The 24,219-nt window shown below is 44.9% G+C and overlaps 1 pseudogene; it reads right to left on the bottom strand.

Moving 5' to 3' along the window:
- Positions 1-178: 178 nt before the first annotated feature.
- On the bottom strand, positions 179-6,355 carry LOC118590321 (annotated as a pseudogene).
- Between the last annotated feature and the right edge of the window lie 17,864 nt (positions 6,356-24,219).

Below are 24,219 nucleotides of genomic sequence, written 5' to 3'. Positions count from 1 at the left end.
TGACAAGACATTCCAGGCATTGACCCCTGAGTCATGACACTGAGTAGCCACAGGGCCATTCTGAATGTGGTATCTCTGTTTAGCTCAGAAGAGATAGTGTGGACAACATTCTCAGTTTGGGATGATTTCCTAAATGATTTTTTTGTGAGTGTTTGTTCTCTTGTCTCACTTAGACCTCCTATTTCTCCTGTGATCTGAGACGGTCCCTGATCTGTTCTGAGTACCCAGAGACAACCTAGGGGTGATCAAGGAGAAACTAACTTACAGTCTTTCAGAAATGAGATATGGTTTCTGCTAAGATTGAGAACCTGTGTCTTGTTCATAAACTTTCCCTGGTGTTCCTCCCCATATCAGACCAAGAAACTTCTCCATGTCCAATTCAGGAAGGAGCACATCCTTCTGATGTAGATTGTCCTGTATCTCTTTCTTTTCATATATCATGTGGAAATGCAGGACAAAGGTGTGGGGCAATGTCATGCTGAGTGTTCTTCAGTCCTGACTCTCAAAATAAGATGTGAAGTGTGTGTGTGTGTGTGTGTGTGTGTGTGTGTGTGTGTGTGTGTGTGTGAAGCAGGAAAGAGTATATTGTACATCTCTGGGCTTTCACCTAATATTTTCCCCAAAGGCATGGCTGTCCCACACTACGTATAAATGCCAAGACTGGCATATCTAACCCTTACTTTTGTGCTCTTTACAAAGAACAGTTACTGAGACAAACAGGACAACTATAGTGTGAGGAGAGAGATGTTCAGCTCTTCCATCACTTTAGGAGACTCAAGGGTCAACGGAGGATTGTCCCTGGAGGTCCTGTCCCTAAACCTTCTCTTGTTCAGATGAGCACACCAAGGGCAGGCAGAAGACATTCTTAGCTGTCACCCCTCAAAACTAGGCTGAACTCATACAGTCTCAGTTCCTCAATTTCACCCTGAAGAGAAATGTTGCAGACTCCACAAAGCAATAGATGTTGACTGGGACTGCTGGATTTTATTTTGCCTAATATGATCATTGTTATGTTCAGGTTCTCATTATAAATTCTGTCTGGCAAGTTTGAGCTATACATGTGGATCTGTTTTGAACAGAAAAAAAAGTATAGCAGGATTTGTACTTATTCCACCAAGGATACCTCCTACTATAGATACACTGTGGGTCATAGATACACTGAGAGCAAAGGTCTGTGAATACTGGTAAGTGGAGGGTGATGAGCAGCAGTGGTCACTGGGGACTGGTTTGTGCATAATATCTTATATCTGTCTGTGACCTCACCAAGATGCTTTTTTAGACTATCTCAAATCCTGAGTTCCACAAGCAGGGACTGTCAGGAGCATTCCTAGAAATTGGCCTCTACCATCATGAGGGTGAATATCCATCTGCCTGACCCTCTGCAGCATTTGGAACCCAATCTCAGTCAATAATTGTAAATGTACAATGATGATATACCCTTTAGCTCAGAAAGATCTGTATCATCTCACCTTGTACCATGAGCTCCACATGGCCATTGGCACATGACAATAGGTGTAGAGATGAGTGGAGTTATTCATAGCACCTGTAGGTGCCCCTGATAGTGTAGGCCACACAACTCATGGACAATACTAGAACCAACTCCCATGATCTAGAGAGAAGGATCCTGAATGCCCTGGCATGGCCCTGTGCCCCACCATTGCACATGTCACCACCACTGTGGGACAGACCCACTGCAGAATCAGATTCTGGAGGATTCTTATTTCAAGAGAAGCCAAGGCCAGAACTGAAAGAACCTGAAAGGTGTGGGCCACAAACTTCCATTTTAGAAACAGACAAGCAGCTTTCTGGAAACAGAAGGATTTGTTCAGTTCTGCATCTCTGGAAGCAGCTGTACTAAGGCCATAACTAGCTATTGTCCATGAGGACCCCACATTCTAATCAGGTTGTTACATAACCTCCTTGGGTCTGACTCCATGTAGCTGAGATGTTTGTTCTCAATTACTTTAGTGGCAGGATGGGGAAGTGAGTGTCTGGGTTTCATGTTCACCACCTCACCCACCTGGCACATCCTCCAGGCTGAGCCTAAACGTCTCTGGATGCCACCTTCTGTAGTGCAAACTAAACCCTGGGTTTTTTTTAACTTACTGTTGGGATTTCTGTTTACTCTCACATGCATAAGCTGAAGTGACAGAGAAATGAGAACTTTTCTGGGCTGAGAGCCAGGAGCTCCATGGGTATGTAGCATGCCCCCTGCACTGAAGAGAAGGGTAGGAGGTAAAAACTCAGGGAATTTCCTCTGCTAACTTTTCAATATCTGCCATGAAACTTCCCCATGATCCTCATGCTATCTACTCCAAACCTAGATTGCAATAGAGGGTGGAGTGGACATTACTTGTGGGACCCCTGCAGGCACCCACTTCTCTGTCAGGGAAAGTGACTCTGACTAACCTTCCTCTTGTTCCCTTAATCCCACCCAAGTCAAGGGCTGTCCTAGGGTTTGGATTGTAAGTCACCCTGAGAGTTCAGGGTCACCTCACCTGAGACTGTGAGCTCCACAGGCGCACTGGCTTGTGTCAGCAGATAGGGAGATGAGTCTTGAGATCCATAGCACCTGTAGGTGCCCGAGAGGTCAGAGGTCACAGCCCTTATGAAGAATTCTGCCTGGAAATCCAAGTTTTGGAGCTTTGATTTTAGTCGCTGGGGTTGTTGGGCTGCTCCCTCCTTGGACAGAAGGAAAGTGTCCACTTTGAGTGTTGACCGACACAGCAGGGTCACATTGTCTCCAGAGTGTACTGTGGAGTTAGGCTTCACTGAGAGGGAAGGAGTGAAGGGAAGCTGTCCTAAAGAGAAGAGGGATGAAGAGAGGCTGCCTTCAGTGTTCTGAGCTGACACCTCACCTGTGTCTGCACTGAGCACCTGGGAATCTGTCTCTTTTCTCTTCCTGAGTCCCACTCCTGCTTGTCTATGTATCTGATCCTGCCTAAGATTCCTGTCCCTCATCTTAGCCATCATCTTCTTAACTCCCCCATGAGAACCCATGTGCAGGTTAGGTACCCAAGAGTATCTTTCTAGTTCCTCACCTGTGATCAGGATGTCCAGGGGGTCACTGGAGGCTGACCATTCAGAGGAGAGGTTGTGTGCACCATAGCACCTGTATTGACCTCCAGTAGAGCTGCTCACAGGGCCCAGTGTGAAGTTGGACAAAGAGAAACCACCCTGGGTCCACTGGACACCATGCTGGGTGGAGTCAGCTCCCCCCACCTTGTACAGAGCAAATCTGTCATAGTTGATGTCAGAGCAACACTGCAGGGTGAGGCTCTTCCCAGGGTCCAGGATATGGCCTTGGTGAGTCAGCAAGGAGGGCTTCTTGGACAGGCCTAGAGGGAAGGTGACAGGCTAGGGATTGAGGGGCTGGTTTATACCAAACACTTGTCCCCTCCCATCCTGCCCTGCACATGTCAGTGATTCTCCCCAGCAGTGGGGCTCTGGCCCAGTCACCAGGCTCTTCCTCAACCATTATCTACCTGCAACTACCCAGTGGGACAGGATTGGTCCATGATGGCGCTGACTCACCTGAGATGTGCATTTCTAGGGGCTCACTGGGTACAGACCACAAGTGTGGAGTATGGTTGTAGTAACCGTAACATCTGAATGTCCCTCTGTGGTCTGGTGTGACGTGATCTATAGAGAACAATGCTTGATACTGCATAATACTGTGTATATTCTGTGAGTTCTGAGAGCTGAGGAATTTCTGATCTTCCTTGGTGAGAATTAACTTGTCATATCCCTCTTGTGAGACACACTGGAGAGTCATGTTCCCTCCTGAGGTCACCACAGGGCTGGGCAGGGCTGTCAGGCTGAGTTTGTTGTGGTAGATTCCTAGGAGAGAAGGACGTAGACTGTTCCATGGGCTCACACAGCCACAGTGTTCTCCAGGGCTACTCTGTGGGAGGGGACTACTTCTGAGAGCAGAGCCTGGGGCTGAGACCCTGACTGTCCTTTTACCTGTCAACACCAGTTCCAGGGTGTCACTGCGCTCTGACCAGCCAGCTGAGCTGTAACAGTAACAGCGATATTGTCCCCCATGTTGCTGTGTCACAGAAGAGATGGAGAACTTGGCCTTGTTCCCAGGCTTCTCTGGGGACTGTGTGCCCCAGGGTTTTTGGCTTCCCTCTTTATGCAGAACATATATTACTACATCCATGGTCCCCTGACACCAGATGGTCACGGGACTTCCTGAGGTGACCACAGAGGCTGGCTCAGCCTTGATGGTGGGTTTGTGGAGGGTCCCTGCAAGGAAGTGGGAGAGAAGAAGGTGGGTCTGTCTGAAACTGGTACAGAGAAAGTTACACTGGTGGATGACATCTTTTTTCTTTTTCTTTTGTTCTTCTCTCATACAATACATCCTGACAACAGCCTCCCCACCTCCCATCTCCCTGAAATCCACTGTTCCTTTGTTTCCCTTTAGAAAAAAGAAGGCATCCCAGTGATATTAACTGAACATGGTATAACAGCATACAACAAGACTAGTCAAACCCTCATATTAAGGCTGGACAAGGCAACCCAGGTGGAGGAAAAAGATCCTACATGCAGAAAAAAGAGTCAGAGACATCCCCACTCCCATTGGTATGAGTCTAACAAAAATCGAAGCTAGTTAGGCAGCAGTAGTGTATGCCTTTAATCTCAGCATTCAGGAGACAGATGCAGGCAGATCACTGAGTCCAATGCCAGCTGGATCTACAGAGTACACTCCAGGATAGATAGGGCTATACAGTTAAACTCTTTAAAAAATGGAACAACAACAAAAAAAAACAAAACAAAAATCCAAGGTAAACAACCACAATATGTGTGCAGAGGGCCTAGGGCAGACCCACGCAGGTTCTGTGGTTGCCTGCTCAGTCTCTGTGAGCCCTCATTATCCCTACTTAGTAGATTCTGTGGGCCATGTTCTCCTGACATCTTCTCTAGGGTTCCCCGAGCTGTTGTGGATGGTACATGAGCTTATCCAGAGTAACAGAAGGCCCCATAAGGATTCATCTCTGTCCTGGACCTCCTGGGCTTTGCTGTCATTCTCTGTCTTGAATTTGGTATCTTGTGTTCCACTCTCTACCATACCCTGTGTCAATGGGCTCAGGAGCCCTGACTATTCACATACAACACATACCCAGGCTTCCCTGAGCATCTGTATCATTTCAACATCATTCTATGAAATGGCTGGGGTTCTTCACCTGAGACCAGGAGCTCCAGGGGGTCACTAGTTTCTGACCACACCCGTGGTCTGTTTATGTTAAAGCTGTGGCATCTGAATGTCCACCTTTGGCTGGAGGTCACAGGGCCCACATGGAACAGGGCCTGGAATTGTCTGGTATAGTAGTTATACTGTGAGTCCAGTGTCCAGGAGTGCTTCTGTGGCCCTTCCTTAGTCAGAACGAACCTGTGATATGGCTGCCCTGAGACACACTGGAGGCTGACATTCCCTCCTTCAGTCACCTCAGGGCTGGGCTGGGCTGACAGGCTGGGTTTTCTGTAGACTCCTAGGAGAGAAACAGGAATCAGTTAAATGTCTCAGGCATCCTTATCCTCCAGGGCTGTGAGATGGAGGAAGGCCTGTGAACAGACCCCACCTCTTGACAGTCAAACCTGAGGCTGGGGACCCTGTGTGTCCTCTCACCTGTCACCACCAGCTCCAGGGAGTCACTGAACTCTGACCACCGGCCATCATGGGTCTGATACTGACAACAAAATTGTCCTGCATGTTTGTGGTCTGTTTTTGAGATGAAGAATTCAGCCTTGTCCTTAGGATTTTGTAGAACCACTATGTGCCTTAGTTAATTTATTTATTTATTTTCCTCTTTATAGTGTCTATATGCTTTGGCTCCTGTGGTCCCCTCACACAAAAAGGTCACTGTAGTCTGCTTCTAACCACAGTCTGGCTGTACTCTGAGGACAGGCTTAGGAAGGGCCTCTACAAGGAAAAGAGCCTCTAGGACTCAGGATAGCCATCATCAGATTGTAGTCTCTAACCCCAACCCTCCAGCCATGCCCAGGGTCAGCACACATGTGTTGTTCTCCATCCTCACTGCCCAGGCATGGCTGCAGGAATGATGAGAAGTGAAGGTCAGGACATCTCAGACACTCACTCACCTGCCAGCACTGGGGTCCCCAGGCCCAGAGTCAGTCCTGGAAGAGAGTTCCCTGTGAGAGGTTTGTCCCTGAAGCTTGAGCAGTCCCCACTCTGCAGACCCTCCTGAGACCCTGGGGTTTCCTGATGGACAAGTGCTGGGATGTGTAGGTGAAGGTCAATTCTAGACCACAGTATCCCCTCCCCATCTCCCCATCTCACCCAGACAGAGCAGGGCTGTGAAGGTGAAGGTCATGGCATCTCCTCTTGGAGGCTGCAACTGTGCTCATGGGCAGAGCTACAGAGTCTGCCTGGGGGGACAGGAGACACAGGGTGTGGCCTCTGGAGGCTGGGCACTCCCCATGACCTGATTGCACTGGAGCAGCCCCACAGGAAGGGGAAGTGCCCTCCTCAGGCGCCAGGCTCTGACATCCCAAGGCTGTGTCTAGGTCAGGTAGTAGACTCTGCAATTAATTCTTTGTCTGTTTCATCTGTCCTCCTGTTTGTCTGTTTCCCTGGGAACTAACAAGTTAGCCGAAATCTCTGAGTATTACACATAAGAAACAAAAATTTACATGTGCATTTGCTTTGTTCCTTTTCACATTTTTTTATGTTAATTACTTCTTCATATTCAAAATGTTTGCAGGTTTCTGTGAAGAGTCTCACAGTGTACATCTGCATGGAATTTTTTTTTTTTGAAGAAAAGTTCAATTCTTTATTTTATTTTATTTTTATTTTTTATTATTATGTGTTTTAATTTTATACATCAGCCATGGGTTCCCCTGTCCTCCCCCCTCCCGTCCCCAACCCTACCTTCCCCCCAGCCCCTCCCCTCCATTCCCATCTCCTCCAGGACCAAGACACCCCTGGGGACTCATTTAAATCTGGTGGATTCAGTACAGGCAGGTCCAGTCCCCTCCTTCCAGGCTGAGCAAAGTGTCCCTGTGTAAGCCCAAGGTTCCAAACAGCCAGCTCATGTACCAAGGACAGGTCCTGGTCCCACAGCCTGGGTGCCTCCCAAGGACATCAAGCTATTCAATTGTCTCACTGATCCAGAGGGCCTGATCCAGCTGGGGGCTCCACAGCCGTTATTTCATAATTCAAGTGTTTTCTTTCGATTGGCTATTTGTCCCTGTGCTTTTTGCAATCTTGGATTCAACAATTCACACTCTTGCAGTCCCTCCTCCTTCTCAGCAGTTGGACACCTGGAGCTCCACCTGGGGCCTGGCTAAGGATCTCTGCATCCACTTCCATCAGTTATTGGATGAGAGTTCCAAAACGACTGCTAGGGTGTTTAGTCATCTGATCCCCAGACTAGGTAAGATCAGGCTTTCTCTCGACCATTGCCAGCAGTCTATAGAGGATACATCATTGTGGATTTCTGGGGACCTCTCAAGCACTCTGCCTATTCCTGTTCTCATGTGGTCTTCATTTATCATGGTCTGTTATTCCTTGTTCTCCCTTTCTGTTCCTGATCCAGCTGGGATCTCCTGCTCCCATAAGTTTCTTTCCCTCAAATCTTGCCCTTCATTACTCCCACTGTCATCCAGGTTGTTCATGTAGATCTCATCCATTTCTCTGTCATTGGGTGATCCCTGTGTCTTTCCTAGTGTCCCATTTTCTAGGTAGCCTCCCTGAAGTTGTGTAGCAGTCTAGTCATCTTTGTTTTACATCTAGTATCCTCCTATGAGTGAGTTCATACCGTGTTTGTCCTTCTGAGTCTGGGTTACCTCACTCAGGGTGATTTTTTCTAGATCCATCCATTTGCCTGTAAACCTCATGATGTCATTGTTTTTCTCTGCTGAGTAGTACTCCATTGTGTATATGTACCATATATTCTTTATCCATTCTTCAGTTGAAGGGCATCTAGGTTGTTTCCAGGTTCCGGCTATTACAAACAAAGCTACGAACATAGCTGAGCAAATGCCCTTGTGGTATGATTGAGCATTCCTTGGGTATATGCCCAAGAGTGCTATAGCTGGGTCTTGGGGGAGATGTAATCCCAATTTTCTAAGGAAGTGCCACATTGATTTCCAAAGTGGCTGTACAAGTTTGCATTCCCACCAGGAGTGGAGGAGAGTTCCCCTTGCTCCACATCCTCTCCAGCATAAGCTGTATTCTGTGTTTTTGATCTTAGCCATTCTGACAGGTGTAAGGTGGTATCTCAGAGTCATTTTGATTTGCATTTCCTGGATAATTAGGAATGCTGAACAATTCCTTAAATGTCTTTCAGCCATTTGAACTTCCTCTGTTGAGAATTCTCTGTTTAGTTCTATATCCCATTTCTTAATTGGACTGTTGGGCATTTTGATGTCTAATTTCTTGAGTTCTTTATATATTCTGGATATCAGCCCTCTGTCAGATGTGGGGTTGGTGAAGACCTTTTCCCATTCTGTAGGCTGTCCCTTTGTCTTGTTGACCATGTCCTTTGCTCTACAAAAGCTTCTCAGTTTCAACAGGTCCCATTGATTGGTTGTTTCTCTCAGTGTCTGTGCTACTGGTGTTATATTTAGAAAGTAATCACCGGTGCCAATGCGATCAAGACTACTTCCTACTTTCTCTTCTATCAGGTTCAGAGTAACTGGATTTATGTTGAGGTCTTTGATCCACTTGGACTTAAGTTTTGTGCACGGTGACAGATATGGATCTATTTGCAGCCTTCTACACATTGACATCCAGTTATGCTAGCACCATTTGTTGAAGATGCTTTCTTTTTTCCATTGTACATTTTTGGCTTCTTTGTCAAAAATTATATTGTCGTAGGCTGGCGGGTTAATGTCAGGGTCTTCAATTCGATTCCATTGGTATACATGTCAGTTTTTATGCCAGAACCAAGCTGTTTATATTATGGTAGCTCTATAGTAGAGCTTGAGGTCGGGGATCGTGACGCCTCTGGAGGTTGTTTTATTGTACAGGATTCTTTTAGCTATCCTGGGTTTTTTGTTTTCCCATATGAAGTTGGGTATTATTCTTTCCAGATCTGTGAAGAATTGTGTTGGTAATTTGATGGGAATTGCGTTGAATCTGTAGATTGCTTTTGGTAAGATCGCCATTTTTACTATGTTAATCCTGCCTATCCATGAGCATGGGAGATCTTTCCATTTTCTGACATCTTCTTCAATTTCTTTTTTCAGGGACTTAAAGTTCTTGTCATATAGGTCCTTCACATGCTTAGTTAGAGTAACCCTAAGGTATTTTATATCATTTGTGGCTATTATAAAAGGTGATGTATCTCTGATTTGCTTCTCAGCCTGTTTGTCTATTGTATATAGGAGGGCTACTGATTTTTTTGAGTTGATCTTGTATCCTGCTTTGTTGCTTGTAGTTGGAGTTTTTCTGCCAGACGCACAGTCAGGACAAATCTCTCTTACCCGCCAGTCCCACAGTCATTCAGACCCAACCAAGAAAGCACACAGAAACTTATATTGCTTACAAACTGTATGGCCGTGGCAGGCTGCTTGTTATCTACCTTTTCTATCTTAAATTAACCCATTTCTGTTAGTCTATACTTTGCCATGTGGCTTGTGGCTTACTGGTGTCTTTACATGTTGCTTCTCATGGCAGCGGCTGGCAGTGTCTCCCCCAGCCTTCCTGTTCCCAGCTTCCTCCTCTTCCTTGTCCCACCTACCCTATACTTCCTGCCTGGCTACTGGCCAATCAGCACTTTATTTATTTTAACCAATCAGAGCAACACATTTGACATACAGAACATCCCACAGCAGTTGCTGAAGGTTTTTATTAGCTGTATCAGTTCCTTGGTTGAATTTTTTGGGTCATTCATGTATACTATCATGTCATCTGCAAATAGGGAGAGCTTGACTTCTTCCTTTCCAATTTGTATCCCTTTAATCTCTTTATGTTGTCTTATAGCTCTGGCTAGAACTTCAAGTACTATATTGAATAAGTATGGCGAGAGGGGACAGCCTTGCCTTGTTCCTGATTTTAATGGTATTGCTTTGAGTTTCTCTCCATTTAATTTGAAGTTGGCTGTTGGCTTGCTGTAGATTGCATTTATTATGTTTAGGTATGTTCCCTGTATTCCTGATCGATCCAAGACCTTTATCCTGAAGGGGTGTTGGATTTTGTCAAATGCCTTTTCTGCATCTAGTGAGATGATTATGTGGTTTTTTCTTTGAGTTTGTTTATATGGTGTATTACATTGACGTACTTTCATATGTTGAACCACCCTTGCATCCCAGGGGTGAAGCCTACTTGATCATGGTGGATAATTGTTTTGGTGTGTTATTGGAGTCTGTTCACCAGAATTTTATTGAGTATTTTTGAATCAATGTTCATGAGGGAGATTGGTCCGTAGTTCTCTTTCTTTGTTGCATCTTTGTTTGGCTTGGGAATCAGGGTAATTGTAGCATCATAGAAGGAGTTTGGTAATATACCTTCTGCTGACAGATTTAGGGAGCTTATCTCTGGTCCAGATGGAAGCTCTGGGCCAGGTGGGAGCACTGGTCCACATGAGACTGCTGGCCGGATAGGAGCTGGGGGGCTGGACTCCGAGTCTCAGGAAGTCCCTGGGGTCTCCTTATTTTGTCCAGATGGGAGCTCCTCTTGTCCAGATGGGAGTTCCTCTGGTCTCTTGTCCAGATGGGAGTTCCAGGGCAGGATGGAAGTTGGGCGCTGGTCTCTGATTCTCAGGAAGTGGCTGGGGTCTCCGGCAGATGGGTGTGGGGGCAGAGTGTGGAGACTGCAGTGTCTGCCTGCAGTCTTGGAAAAGGGGAGCCTTCCTGCAGGGCCTGCTGATTGGCCAGAAACTGGGGCCAAGTTGGTCAGGTCCTCCCAGGATGGCCTGTGTCCAGCGGTGGGACCTAGAGGCAGTTGCCTCTCTGACTATAACCCCAGGCACTCACCTCTGGTCCAGATGGGAGCTGGGGGTTGGTCTCTGATTCTCAGGAAGTGGCTGAGTTCTTGGGCCCAGAATAAAATTTTTAATCCATTTCCTCATAGCCTTAGGTGCTGGGTTACAAATGTGCATCTCTATTTCTGGTTGGTTGTTCTTTTTTTAATCTTTTTTCCTTTTTTTAATTAAGAAAATTTTTTCATTCATTTTATACACTAATCAAAGATCACCCTCTTCCCTCCTCCTGACCTCCCAGCCTCCCCCTCCCAATCTACCCCCACTCCCACCCACAGGAAGGCAAGGCTTCCCATGGGGAGGTACATCCGGTAGAGGTGAGTCCAAGGGTGCAAGAGGTGTCCCATCATAGGTAGTGGGCTCCACAAAGTCCGCTCATGCTCCAGAGATGGATTCTGATCCTATTGCCAGGGGTCCTCCCAAGTAAATCAAGCTACACAACTCTCTCACAATGCAGAGGGCCTAGTCCAGTCCCACACAGGCTCCACAGCCATTAATTCAACTTTCATGAGTTTTGACTTGTTTGATTTGGTCATCTCTGCAGGTTTCTCCATCATGATCCTGATGCACTTGCCAGAGAATCCGTCTCCTCTCTCTGTGGCTGGACTCCTGGAGCTCTGCCTGGTGTTTGGCTGTGGATCTCTGCATCTGCTTCCATCAGTCACTGGAGAAAAGCTCTGTAATGACAGGTAGGGTATTCATTGGTCTGATCTCTGGAGCAAGCCAGTTCAATTCATGCACCCTCTCCACTATTGCTAGTAACTTAGGCTGGGTTCGTCCTTAGGGATTCCTGCCAACTTCCCTAGCACCGGGTTTCTCTCTATCCCCATGATGTCTCTATCTTGGTGTCTCTTTCACTTCATTCCCCCTCACTCCCTATTCCAGCTCAACCATCCCATTCCCTTATGTTCCCATGCCCCATCCCTACTCTCCACTGCCCTCCCCTCATCCCCAGTTTACTCATGGAGATCTCATCTACTTCCCCTTCCCAAGGCAGTCCACGTGTCCCTCTTTGGGCCTTCCCTGTTAGTTGGCTTCTCTGGAGTTGTGGGTTGTTGCCTAATTACCTTTGGTTTATACCTATTATCCACTTATGAGTGGGTACATACCATGTTTGTCCTTCTGGGTCTGGGTTACCTCACACAGGATGGTATTTTCTAGTTCCATCCATTTGCCTGCAAATTTCATGCTGTCATTGTTTTTCTCTGCTGAGTAGTACTCCACTGTGAATATGTACCACATTTTCTTAATCTACTCTTCAGTTGAGGGTCATCTAAGTTGTTTCCAGGTTCTGGCTATTCCACATAATGCTGCTATGAACATAGTTGAGCATGTGTCCTGTGGTATGTGTGAGCATTTCTTGGGTATGTGCAAAGGATAACCAGAAGACAACCCACACCTCCAGAGAAGCTAACTAACAAGGAAGACCCAAAGACAGATGCATGGATCACCCTGGGAAGGGGAAATAGATGAGATCTCCATATGTAAACTGGGCCTTAGGGGTGGGCAGTGGAGGGTAGGGGACAGGGGATGGGAACATAAGGGAATGGGATGGTCAAGCTGGAACAGGGATGAAGTGGGAAAACAATGAAAAAGATACTATGATAGAGAGAGACATGGGGATAGAGATAAAGCTGGTGCTAGTGTAGCTGCCAGGAATCCCAAGGATGACCCCAGCTTGGACTACTAGCAATAGTGGAGAGGTTGCCTGAACTGAACTGGCTTGCCCCAGAATAAGATTGGTGAACACCCTGACTGTCATCACAGATCTTTTCTCCAATGACTGATGGAAGCAGATGCAGAGATCCACAGCCAAACACCAGGCAGAGCTCCAGGAATCCAGTCAAAGAGAGAAAAGAGGAATTCTATGATCATGATGGGGAAACATGCAGGGACAACCAAACCAAACTAGAGGGAACTCATGAAAGTTGGATCAATGGCTGTGGAGCCTGCAAGGGACTGGGCTAGGCCCTCTGTATGTCAAGACAGTTATGTAGCTTGGTCTGCTGTGGGGGTGGGGGGGGGGGGCTGGCGGTAGGATCAGAATCTATCCCTAGTGCATGAAAGGGTTTTTTGGAACCCACTACCTATGATGGGACACCTCTTGCAGCCTTGAGGCAGGGGAGGGGCTTGGACTTGCCTCTGCTGGATATGCTTTCCCATGGGAGGCCTTGTCTTCTTGTGGGGAGGAGTAGGAGGTGGGTTGGGAAGGGGAAGCTGGGGGGATGGGAGAAGGGAAGAGTGGGAATCTTTGGTGTATAAAATGAATGGAAATTTTTTCTTAATAAGAAATAAACTTGTATTTGTTTTTTGAAATATTCATATATGCCTGCTACCACCTTTTTTTGAGTGTAATGAGGACAGATGAAGGAGACATTGGTGAGGTTGTGAAAATATTATCTGCTGGTGGCCATGTCAAAGAAACAGCTGGTGGCAATTGACTTCAGCAGATCAGCCCATCAGCATGTAAGGCACTGATGGGTGAATCTTGGATAGACATGGCCCTGAGGGCTTCGATCCTGCATGTCTTTTGCTACTATTATACCTTTATATGTTTGCCACTGCCATTTTTCCCTGGTATCTTGCATGGTGTGAATGGGTGTGGGGAGATCCCCACTGCCTTTAATGCAGTATGATCATCTCTTGGAAATATCTCATTCTACTAGGCATTTTCAGCTGTGGATTATTATGAGGATGATTTTCTCCTAAGCTGCACTGCTTAACTGAAGCAATGATTTTATATAATAATAGTGTTAGTTTAAATTGGATTTTGATGATTGAGGGTCTTTAATAAGTATAGTAAGGGATTATGATAGAGATTAGCTTAGTGGGAAAACTGATATAGGTAAAAGCAAGATATGGTGTTGCCCCCATCCCTGATTTAAAATAAAAGGTCTGCTGAGGATAGAAAAGAAGAACAAGGAAATGTCATACAGCTAATTTCTTTTGAGGAGGCATATAGACTGTGAATTTGGTTAATGGTTAAGAAAAAACAACTGAGTCCCAGAAGCCAGGCTACCTCAAGTTCTTTTAATCTTAGTGTTGAGAGATGTGTTCACAGGTTTTGGTGTGCAACATAGCTAAAACAAAGCTTTAAACAATGACTTAAGGATAGGTTTAGATGTTTTTGTTAATGTCTTTGAGGTAAAAAAAAAACAACAATAAAGAAACAAAACTTGGAAAACAATTTAAAGCCATACTTTTAATAGCTGAGCAAAGGACTCACTGAGGTTAAGAAACAAGTACAATGACAGCCTGGCTATGCTGGCTGACATACCTTTCTTGCTAAGGTGGAATGATGATTAATCCCTTGTACCCATTTCTGCCCTTAACTTCCTGATATAAAAAAAAACTGTTAATGGATGGATATGCACCCTGAAGATTTAAAGTAGAGATGACTGATCCTTTTTCATATATAAAAGTTTAGATTTGTGATTCTTCTTATAAGATTCCTTTTGAGATAAGTAATAATATGATTGTTCCTTTCTTTGTAACTACAAAATGCAGCCTGCTAGTAAAAGAACTGGCTGAGAAAAGTGCCTTGCTTGCTCACACTTTGTTTAAACTACTAAAAAAATTGCTTGGACATAAATGTATGTGGGTTCATGGGAGTAATTTGGTTTTCACTTGTAATACATAAAAGTTTAATCATGTAAGGGATATGGAAAACATGTTGGTTTTTACTTATATTCCTTGTAATCATTCACTTGAAAAATAATATGTAACCACACTGTAATTTTTATATTGCTTGAAAGATCTTGCTGGGGTATATAATCTGTAGGGGAAAATAAAGTTAGAAGGAAGACAGCAGGGTAGAATAACAGAACAAAAAAGGAATAGAGTAGAGCAAGTAACAGTAAAAATAATAAAACGAAGAACTAAGCTTTGGCCCTCAGAAAAGTCCTCGTGTGTCTGTTTATCTTTCCAGCAGTATATGTGCTCTATATCTCCTCTTCAATTTCTCTGATCTGCTGAAGGCTTGCCATTCATCAGCACCCTAGGTGAGATCCTGACATTTGGGAGATGTGTGTGTGTGTGTGTGTGTGTGTGTGTGTGTGTGTGTGTGCGCGTGTGCATGTGCGTGTGTGTGTGTGTGTGTGTGTGTGTGTTTTCCCTTTTCACCAGCCCCACAGAGTTAAGTTTTGACCCCCTAGCTGGCTCCAGAGAACTAAGTTTTAGTCCCTCAGATAGAGAAGTCAAGTTGAGTGATTATTTTGCTTACTCTGTTTGCTCCCCCTCAAACTCTGAGGTGCTGCAGGCTGGTCCTCATGGCAGTGGTAGTTGTCTATGTAAAAACTAACTGCAGAGAGTATACCATTTGGCCTAGCCACAAAATTGGGGAAGTCACAGATGGGTGCATGAGTTCCCCTTTCTGTGGGTTTCCTGAAGAACAGACTCCAAAGGCCAAACCCTATGTTTCCTGTTCCTCCAGCCAGGCTCTGTAGCTCTGCCCCAAAGCATAGTTTCAGCCTCTGGGAGGAGATGATAGACTTCAACATTCACAGTCCTGCCTGGTCCAGATGAGATGTAAAGAGTGGTGGAGGATTCTGTGATCAAGAAATGAACTTGCCCCACAGCCAAACACTGGCCCATAAGGAAACACAAGGGTCTCAGTAGTTTTTTCAAAGGGGAGGATCTGCTCAAGTTTTAAGGACAAACCTTTCACAGGGAACTCTTTTTTCATGACAACTCTAGGCCTCAGGACCCTAGTGCTGGTGGATGAGTGTGTCTGAAGTTACCTTCATCTGCTATTCTCATAATACCCAGCAGCCATGCCTAGGTAGTGAGGATGGGAAACAAGTGTGTGATGATCCTGGGGGAGGTCATAGGATTCGGACTTGCAATTAGAGGATGGATGGCCTTGGATTTAGCTGCTCATTTCCTTGCAGGGAACCCCCTTAAGCCTATCCTCTTGGCAGAGCCAGACTCTGTGACCTCCAAGCAGACCAAGCATGAAAGGACCTCAGGAGTCAAAGAGTACCATAACTACAGAAAAAGAAGCCCATATGCATGGTGCAAACAGATTCTAGTCAAGCCTTGGGAAAAGGCTGAATTCCCCATCTCCAATGTTGACCATAACCATTAAGGGTGATAAAAATGTCTGGGTCATCAGAGTACAGTGAGCCCCTGGAACAGGAGGTGACATGTGAGAAGATTGTCAGTGTCTCAGTCCCCAGCTCTGCTCTTGATAGTATTCCTTTCCCATAGGCTAGAGATCATTGTGGCTGTGTGAGTCAATGCAACAGGCTGTCATCCTCTGCTATGAATCTACTACTCCAACAAACACAACCTGTCAGTCCTGTCATGCCATGTGATATGCTCAGGAGGGAAAATGACTCTTCAGGGTGTCTCAGGGAAGGGATATGAAAAGTTGATTCTTACCAAGAAAGATCAATAGTTGTTCAGCTCCCTGGACTCACATTATATACATAGTATATGGCAATACCAAGCCATATTCTCTATGGGTCCTGTGGTAGAAGAACACAGAAGGGCATTCAAATGTTATGGTTACTAGAAGGGTAATGCATGATTGTGGTCAGTATCCTCTGAGCCCTTGGAAATGTACATCTCAGATGAGTCAGCTCCATCATTGACATAAAATTGTTTGAGATCCTCAGCCCTTTGTCACAGTCCTGCCCCTCTGCAAAGTTAAAGTTAGAGAGCGAATAAAGTAAGACCCTTATTTTTGTGCCCCAAAGCTGGGAGCAGTAGTGACATGTTCAGGTCAGGATTGGGGAAATAGGTGTTTAATAAAAACCAGCTCCTCAATCCCTAGCCTGTCACCTTCCCTCTAGGTCTGTCCAACAAGCCCTCCCTGCTGACTCACCAAGGCCATAGTATCCCAGACCTTGTAAAGAACCTCACCCTGCAGTGTTGCTCTGACATCAACGATGACAGATGTGCTCTGGGCAAGGTGGGGGGAGCTGACTTCATCCAACACAGTGGCCACAGGCCATGACTGGCCTCTCAGTGGCCAATTTTACTCTGGGCTCTATGAACAGCTCTTCTGGAGACCAATGCAAATGCTATGCTGCATACACCCTCTTCTCTGAATGGTCAACCTGCAATGTCCCCCTTGACATCCTGATCACAGGGGAGGAACACAGCAGATTCAATCAGGTAACTAGACTCTGCATAGGCCCTCAGGGAAGAGTTCAGGAGGTGATGGCTAGGATGAGGAACAAGGAAGGAACAAGGATCCTAGGCAGTCACAGATACAGAGACAGAAGAACAGGAGAGGGGCTCAGTCAGAAAAAAGAGACAGAATCCCAAGCACTCTGACCAGACCTTGGTGAATTTTAGGACAATAACGGGAGCTCTTCCTTCATCCTTCTATTCTTTAGGGCAGCAGCTCTATTACACCTTCTCTCACAATGCAGATGAGCTCCTTGGTACACCCCAGAGTCTGTGACCCTGCTGCATCAATGTACAGAGTTGACACTTTCATTATGTCCAATGAGGAATCAGTACTTCCAAGCTTGCAACTAAGTTAAAAGTTCCTAGATGACCAGCTCTTGGGGATACTTACAGGTGCTAGAGTTTTGAAGACTCATACCCTTACCTCTTATTAAATGCCAGACACCACCTAAAGCTCATGGTTTTGTTTTTTGAGATGAGCTAGGTCTTTCTGAGCCAAAGATGTTATTCATCATCCTCCATTCACAACAGCTACTGGCTAAACTAGGGTGAGAGATGTCTCTGAAGGTCAGTTAGATGAATAGTCACCCTCATGGTGGAGGCCAATAGGAATCTATCAAGGAATGCTCACAACACTCCCTGCTAACAGAATCTAGAAGGTTCTAAGTACTCTTCAGAAGCGACTTGGGGAGGCCACAGGCAGATATAGGACATTGAGCAGAAACAGGTCCCCAGTGCCAGCTCTTCTTCTTCTTTCTTTCTTTTTTTTTTTGTTTTTGTTTTTCGAGACATGGTTTCTCTGTAGCTTTGGAGCCTGTCCTGGACTAGCTCTGTAGACCAGGCTGGCCTCGAACTCACAGAGATCCGCCAGCCTCTGCCTCCCGAGTGCTGGGATTAAAGGCGTGCGCCACCACCGCCCGGCACCAGCTGTTCTTATTACCCTCATCTTTCCAGTATTCAAAGGATCCCTGCTAGACCATCACTATCAGTATAGCTCTTGCCTACAGTGTCTCAGCGGAAGAGGTAGATACGCTGTAATAGTTACAGCTAGACTCTCTACTTCAAAACAGACACACCAGACCATACCCATTACCTATGATCCAAAACTATTTATCAGCCTCATCAGACAGAATTCTCCATGAGAACCTGGAGATAACATGGTCAAATTAGGCAAAAAAATATCCAGTATTATCAACGAAAACCTATATAGCTCAGTGAAGTCTGCGCATTGCCCTTCAGTGTGACAAAGAGGAGCTAAGATTGTATTTAATCTTGTCTTGGTAGGTGACAGCTAGACTAGAAATGTCCTCTTTTTGCCCTTGGTGTGTCCATCCCAACCAAACTAGTATAGGGTTAAGACCTCCATGGATTTCCCCCTACTCTGCTTACTCTTGAGGCTTCTGGATGGTGGTGACTGACATATACCACACTCTCATTCCAGTATAGCATGACCTATTTGTCTTAACAACTATTATTTGTAAATATGAATAAAGTAGATATTTCAGTGTTGAAATCTACACTTAATGTGAGATAGCCATACTAACAGGGAAACTATACACGTGAAAGTGCAAATGCTTACTACCTTGCTCTGTTTCCTGTGTTTCACAGACACACACACAGACCACACACACCCACACACACACACACACACACACACACATACACGGCGGGGCTGCAGAGACAGACAAAAACAGAGAGAGAGATTGAGCATTTGTCACTAAAGTCACTCTTCCTCTCACACTTGTTTTCCAAGGACAATGAGAGACTAGAAAACACTACTGCAGCCTCTGCATATTAAATAAACAGAGAAGTATGCTTATATTGACCCACTATATATATATATTCATCAGCTCTGTTCTATATTACAGGACACTGGAAACCCACATAGATAACAGAATTGATGATCACATTGTTTGGGTTCAGATTACTGCTGGAGATCCCCCCACAGTTACTACCAGTATATCCCTTATACTATCATCCCTCCCTAACAGTGGTTTCTCTGGAACAGCAACAAGGTCAAATATTCCTTTTGTCACACATTTCCCTTTATTTAGAGAGGAAACTACAGATGATACTCATTTCACAAGAGTGAGATGAAACCACAGCATCCTGTGAGAGTTTCACTTTTCAGAACAGCTGATAGTCCCCCTTGACAAGTAATTTTTAAATATTAATTAATTTTTCTCATTTAGTTTACACACCAACCAGTTTCCCCTCCCTCTTCTCCTCCCATTGTTTCCTCCTGCCTCCCATCTACACCCCTACCCATCCACTCCTCCTCCATCTCCATTCAGAAAAGGGCAGGCCTCCAGTGGGAATCAACAAAGCATGGCAGGGCAAGTTGAGGTGGGACCACACTCCTCCCCTGGCATCAGGATTGGATGAGGCAATCCACCATAGAGAAAAGGTTCCCAAAGACAGCTCAAGCACCAGGAACAAGTTCTGATATTACTGACAGAAGCCCCACAAATGACCAAGCTATACAGTGTCACACACGTGCAGACGGTATAGGTCAGTCCCATGCAGGCTCCCTAACAGTTGGTCCAGAGTCCATGAGCTCCCAGGAGCTCAGGCCTGTTGTCTCTGTGGATTTCCTTATCATGACCTTGACCTCCCTGGCCCCTGGCTCATACAATCTCTCATCCCTTTCATCGATAGGACTCTGGGAGCTTAGTCCAGTACTTGGCTGTGGATCTCTGTATCTACTTCCATCAGTTACTGGATGAAGGCTCTCCGATGATGACTAGGGTAGTCAACAATCTAATTACAGTAGATGGCCAGTTCAGGCACCCTCTCCACTGTTGCTAGGAGTCTTAGCTGGGGTTATGCTTGTGTATTTCTGAGAGTTTCCCTGGTACCAGGTTTCTTCCTAACCCCCAAATGTACCCCATCAAGACATCTCTTTCATTACTTTCCCCCTCCACCCCACCCCACCCCACTTCCCATGCCAAACTAGCCCAACTGATCCCTCATGTTCCCATCCCCCATCCCCAGTTTGCTCAGGAGATCTGTTCCATTTCCCTTTCCCAAGAAAATCCACGCATCTCTCTTTCAGGCCTCCTTGCTGCCTGGCGTCTCTGGGATTGTGGGTTATATGGTTATCTTGTACACTCCCAATATCTAGTTATGAGTGAGTACATACCATACTTATCTTTCTGGGTCTGGGTTACCTCATTCAGAATGATTTTTTTTCTAGTTCCAGCCGTTTGCCTGCAAATTTCATGTTGTCATTGTTTTTTTTTATCGCTGAGTAATACTCCATTTACCGCTGAGTAACTTAAATGTACCATATTTTCCTTATCCATTCTTCAGTTGAGGGGCATCTAGGCTTTCTCAAGTTTCTGGATCAAGACTCCCCTGGGGATTCATTTAAACCTGGTGGATTCAGTACAGGCAGGTCCTGTCACCTCCTTCCAGACTGAGCAAAGTGTCCCTGTGTAAGCCCAAGGTTTCAAACAGCCAGCTCATGCACTAAGGACAGATCCTGGTCCCACAGACTGGGTGCCTCCCAAACAGATCAAGCTATTCAATGGTCTCACTTATCCACAGGTCCTGATCCAGCTGGGGGCTCCACAGCCTTTGGTTCATAATTCATGTGCTTCCATTCATTTGGCTATTTGTCCCTGTGCTTTTTGCAATCTTGGATTCGACAATTCACGCTCTTGCAGACCCTCCTCTTTCTCAACAGTTGGACACCTGGAGCTCTACCTGGGGCCTGGCTGAGGATCTCTGCGTCCACTTCCATCAGTTATTGGATGAGAGTTCCAAGACGATTGTTAGGGTGATTGGCCATGTGATCACCAGACTAGGTCAGATCAGGCTTTCTCTTGACCATTGCCAGCAGACTACAGAGGATATATCATTATGGATTTCTGGGGACCTCTCCAGCACTCTGCCTATTCCTGTTCTCATGTGGTCTTCATTTATCATGGTCTGTTATTCCTCATTATCCCTTTCTGTTCTTGATCCCACTTTAAAATTGAATTATTTGGTATTTTGATGTCTAGTTTCTCGAGTTCTTTATATATTTTGGAGATCAGCCCTCTGTGAGATATGGGGTTGGTGAAGATGTTTTTCCATTCTATAGACTGCCATTTTGTACCATTAACATTGTCTTTTGCCTTACAGAAGATTTTCAGTTTCAGAAGGTCCCATTTATTAGTTGTTGATTTTAATGTCTGTGCTACCAGTGTTCTATTCAGGAAGTTGTCTCCTGTGCCAATGTATTCAAGGCTATTCCCTGCTTTCCCTTCCATCAGGTTCAGTGTAACTAGATTTATGTTGAAGTCTCTGGACTTGAGTTTTGTGCAGGGTGATTGCTATGGATCTATTTGCAGTCTTCTACATGCCAACATCTAGTTATGCCAGTACCACTTGTTGAAGATGCTTCCTTTTCTCCATTTCATACATTTGGCTTCTTTGTCAAAAATCATTTGTCCATAGGTGTGTGGATTTATGTCTTTGATTCAGTTCCATTGATCTACTTGTCTGTTTTTATGCAAATAACATGCTGGTTTTTTAGCTCTGTAGAAGAGCTTGAGAACAGAGATGGTGACACCTCCAGAAATTCCTTTATTGTACAGGACTGTTTTAGCTATCCCGAGTTTCTTGTTTTTCCATATGAAGTTGAGTATTGCTCTTTTGAAATCTGTGAAGAATTGTGTTGGGATTTTGATGGGGATTGCACTGAGTCTTTTGGTAAGATTGCCATTTTTACTATGTTAATCATACCTATCCAAGAGCATGGGAGATCTTTCCATTTTCTGATATCTTCTTCAATTTATTTCTTCAAAGCCTTGAAGTTCTTGTCATACAGGTCTTTCACTTGCTTGGTTAGAGTTACCCCCAGGTATTTTATATTGTTTGTGGCTATTGTGAAGGGTGTTGTTTCCCTAATTTCTTTCTCAGCCCATTTATTTTTTGTATATCAGAGGGTTACTGATTTTTTGAGTAATCATGTATACAGTCATATCACTAATATTTTTATTCTCAGGAGTCTTCATCACAGTCCAGCCTTGGATGACACTTCCTCCTTCTGTAACTTTATTGGAAACTGAGCCCATCAGCCTTACTTTGTCCTGTGATAACCTCGGAAGGGACAATTACCCTCTGGTGTGGGTCACAGTATAATCTTGGAAGCTTCATTCTGGCTAATTGAGAAGAATATATTCTATGTGTAGGAGAAAATGTAGGCATGACCTGTTAGACAGCCTACATGACATACTGTGCTGCCTAATAAGCAGAATTGCACACCATGCTCCTGAGTAATCTGAGAAGTCACAGCATTGAATCTGATGTAGCATGAGTGGCTAGTAACATATCTATAAGGACAAGTTTGCATGGTCCACGTGTCCTTTGATGGGCTTTTCTTGCAAAGAGACACTGGTGCCATGACCACCCACTATCTGATCTGAGGTAATATGCTAACCAATCGCTGTTGATAGGCTTCCACTATATACATACATTTGCTCATGTGCAATAAAACAGAATCTGTTCCCTGAAAATTGTCCCCAGAGTGGATTATCTCCACTCCCTTTAACAACTCACTGGCATTGTTCTCTCATTAGGGAATGTTGTGAGGGCACATAGGTGGTCTTGTACTCCAAAAATTAAACCAAGTCCATCAGATATACAGATTGTTCATCCTGAGTCACACATACTAACCTATATGGGGCATGAAGATTCTCCACTCAATGCAAGAAAAAAAAAAACATATGTGTAGTCAATACATAGTAACCCCACTGTGCTGGGGGATATCTTTCTGTATGCTGTGAATATATGTTGTTCCCATTGGTTAATAAATAAGATGATTTGGCCTATGGCAGAAAATACAAGGAGACAGGAAAGAGAAAGACAGAGTCTAAAGAGACACCAGCCTGCCGCCCAAGGAATAACATGCCAGCAGATTGGTAAGACCCAGAACATGTGGCAAAACACAGATTAGTAGAAATGGGTTAATTTAAGATATAAGAGCTAGCTATCAAGAGGCCTGCCATAGACCATACAGTTTGTAAATAATATTAAGTTTCTGAGTGATTATTTTATAAGCAGCTGTGCGACTGTGAGGCCAGGTGGGACTTGAAGAACTTGGGACCAGAGAAAACTTACAGCTACATCCCTGCAGCTTCTGGCACAAGTGAGGAAATCTAAAGCCTGAAACAATTATTTCAATACCTGAAGATGTTGCTGACATCCCTGTTCTGGGAAGAGCCACAGATGGAATGTGACTGTATGGTGCTGAGTTCTCTTCTGTAAGAGTGTATGAGGCAGACAGACCTCGATCAAATAATTAGATAGGGCAGGTATAAGGTCAGAATGAACCCAACCCACTTCTCCTATGCCATCTTCTCAACAGGGTTATCCAGGAATTCATCAGTAGTGAACCAGAAAAGATTCTTGAGAGACTAGCCCTCCAGTGTCTTTCTGATATCAGTTGTGATAGATTAACTCTGTCAAGAGATGGAGAAACACACCTCACTGTGCTCCCTGGCCCAAATCTCTAGACTAGACTCTCTCAGGATGACTTCTTCCTAGGGGCAGTAAAATGATATGGTTCACATATATCTCTGCACCCAGGGAGCAGGTGAGGATAGATAGATGAGGAGTCCAGCATGTCTAGTCATAGTTCTAGAGTTGAAACAGGTGCCAATCAGGTATTATCACAGAAGTTGATGACAACAAGGGTCAGGTTAATGGAGGAAGAGAGTTTGAACAGCTGAGTGACAGGAGTAGGCAAATGCAAGGAAACAGAAACACAAGCCTTCTGATTCAGGCCCTGATGAGATTCAGCTGAGAACAAGATCATAAGTTCCTCAGCAACCCTTCTTCTCTCTAGAACACCTTTATGTAAAGTCTTCCCTGTCAGTGGCCAATGGTGTCCTTTAACACGGCCCTTCTCAGTCAGTCCTGGAGCTAGATGGATGCAAAATCCATCTAGCTCCATGACTGAATATTATTAGGTAACACAACTTAGAATGTGAGAAGAATGAAAGACAAGATCAACATGAGTTTAATAAAAAAAAAAAATCAAGGTTGGTTTAAGGATACAAAACATCAAACACTCTGTCAACTTTTCAATGAATATGACATTATAAATATTTATTCAGGACTAAAGAGATGGTTCAGTGGTTAA

This window comes from Onychomys torridus, chromosome 1, assembly GCF_903995425.1.
Source record: "Onychomys torridus chromosome 1, mOncTor1.1, whole genome shotgun sequence".
NCBI lineage: Eukaryota > Metazoa > Chordata > Mammalia > Rodentia > Cricetidae > Onychomys > Onychomys torridus.
This window is presented reverse-complemented; position numbering and strand designations above follow the sequence as displayed.